This window comes from Zingiber officinale, chromosome 8B (assembly GCF_018446385.1).
Source record: "Zingiber officinale cultivar Zhangliang chromosome 8B, Zo_v1.1, whole genome shotgun sequence".
Taxonomy (NCBI): Eukaryota; Viridiplantae; Streptophyta; class Magnoliopsida; order Zingiberales; family Zingiberaceae; genus Zingiber; species Zingiber officinale.
The window spans coordinates 88700584-88703113 of NC_056001.1; the positions used below are offsets into that span (position 1 = coordinate 88700584).

Below are 2530 nucleotides of genomic sequence, written 5' to 3' on the forward strand. Positions count from 1 at the left end.
AAGGAAATGAATGCCTGTGGCTTAAATCGACGCTAACGGTCGAATCCCGATCGATTGGAATGCTCCCAATCGATCGGGGAGGCTTTGGATCGATCCATGGATCGATCCAGAGCGCCTCTGTACTCTGGAAAAATGCCTGGATCGATCCACGGATCGATCCAGTGCTTATCGCGCGAAGCAGCAGCGTCCCAATCGATCCACTGATCGATTGGGACCTCTGGATCGATCCACTGATCGATCCAGAGGCTCTCTGTGCGCTGGGAAACTGCCTGGATCGATCCACTGATCGATCCACTGATCAATCCACTAATTGATCCAGCTTTTGGTTTTTACCCAAAACCAAGTCCCAAGCCTCCCAAACCAACATTCGGTCAACTTTAACCTGTTGGTACGTCATGCCTAGCATCTAGTCACTTCCTTGACCTGCTAGGACTCCCTCACCAAGTGTCCGGTCAATCCCTTTGACCCACTTGGACTTTTCTTTGTGCCAAGTATCCGGTCAATCCCTTTGACCTACTTGGACTTTTCTTCATCATGCCTGGCTTCACTCACCAGGACTTCCAATCTGCCTAGCTTCACTCACTAGAACTTCTCTTCTACCTGGCTTCACTCACCAGGACTTCTCTTCTGCCTGGCTTCACTCACCAGGACTTCTCTTCTGCCTGGCTTCACTCACCTGGACTTTCACCTAGCTTCACTCACTAGGATTTCTCTGCTGCCTGGCTCCACTCACCAGGACTTTCATTTCGCCTAACATCCCAGTTAGGACTTCCCAGTCAAGTATCCGGTCAATCCCTTTGACCTACTTGACTCTTCTTCAATCAACCTTGTATTGTCAAACATCGAAACCCAAACCAAGACTCAAGCTTGGTCAACCAGGTCAACCTTGACCTGAGAGATGTTGCACCAACAGAGTATAGGTGAGTTCTTGTGATTTGTGACCAAGGGTCTCTAGTGATAGGGGTGACCCATTATCGGACTTCATCGGGATCATTTCTATTTAATAGCATGAGGTATTGATTAATAGTATTTCTTCTTCACCACTGCAGGAAAGAGCCGATAATGAATCTAGCTTCCTATAAGTGCATGGGAATTGAGGATGGACAATTGGTAAACCATGATACATTGAAAACATCACAATGAAATCAAACCCCTAGAACATCTTCCAAATCATGACTCTCTCTCTCTCTCTCTCTCACTTTCCTCTTCTTGATCTTATTTCTCTTACTTAGCACATAACCCTCAACCATCAATTGTTTAGTTAATTCTCCGTGAGAAATCTCTAGTGCTTATAGCAAGTCCCTATGGGTTCAACAATCTTTTATATTACTGACGACGTAGCCGTGCACTTGCGGCTTCGTAATAAGTTTTTGGCACCGTTGCTGGGACTGCACTTATAACATTGGTAGATAATCATTTGAGTTAGTCTAAACTTGTAAATATTTCTGCAACTCTATTTTTGTAGATACATCTTGCATTTGTTTACTTTTATTTCTGCAATTTTCTTTTTGCAAATTAAAGTTTTCACTTTGAATATCCTACACCTTAATTCTTATTTCAAAACTTAAAATTCTGTTTCTTTCTACATTTTGCACTTATGTTTAGAATATTTATAATCTTTTTCTTGCATGTGAAGATCTAATCTTATAGGAGATTTACTACCACTTGATCCAGAGATAGACATAATATACTAAAGAAGAAGAAACCAATAGAGACAACAAAAAGAACAAGAATCATCTGACATGATGAACAAGCCTCTTAAAGATTATGCAACATCTTATGCATGAGGGCTTCGATCTAGCATTAATAGACCACCTATTGAAGCTAATAATTTTGGGATAAGCATGCAATGATCACAATAGTTCAACAAAATTAATTTTGAGGTGGACCATATGAGAACCCAAACCAACACTTGGATGCTTTTTTTATGAAATTTACAATATAATGAAAATGAATGGAGTTCCAGCAGAAGCAATAACATTATTGTTATTTGGGTTTTTCTTAAGAGATAGAGCTAAGAAGTGGCTTAATTCCTTACCAGCCAATAACATCACATCTTAGGAGCAATGTGAGCAATAATTCCTTTATAAGTTCTATTCTCCCAGTAAAACTACTCATATGAGGAATCTTATAGCAAGCTTTAAACAGTCAATTTCAGAATCATTATTTGAAGTATGAGATAAATTCAAAAAAATGCTCAGGCAATGCCCACATCATGGACTTGAGAAGTGGTTAGTTTTGCATACTTTTTATAATGACATCAACTATTATGCAAAGGTGTCCCTTGACTCTGCAGCTAGAAAGGCATTAATGAACAAAAGTATAGATGAGGCTGAAGACATTATTGAGAGTGTAGCTCAAAACCATCATCAATGGGCATCCGAAAGAAGTGGAGGCTCCTTCTCTTGAAATCCTCTCAAGGCATCAAGAAAGTTTGACATAGATGCAATTACTTATATGTCCGTGAAATTGGATGCTTTGACTAAAAAGCTTAAGAATATGGGGACTAGTATGGCCAATGCAATTGTAT

The 2530-nt window shown here is 40.2% G+C and overlaps 1 non-coding gene across 1 annotated transcript; it reads right to left on the bottom strand.

The window, feature by feature from the left end:
• Nucleotides 1-2115: 2115 nt before the first annotated feature.
• Nucleotides 2116-2222, bottom strand: LOC122018285. Its single transcript, XR_006121705.1, has one exon. It is a non-coding gene; the product is annotated as a small nucleolar RNA R71 (small nucleolar RNA).
• Between the last annotated feature and the right edge of the window lie 308 nt (nucleotides 2223-2530).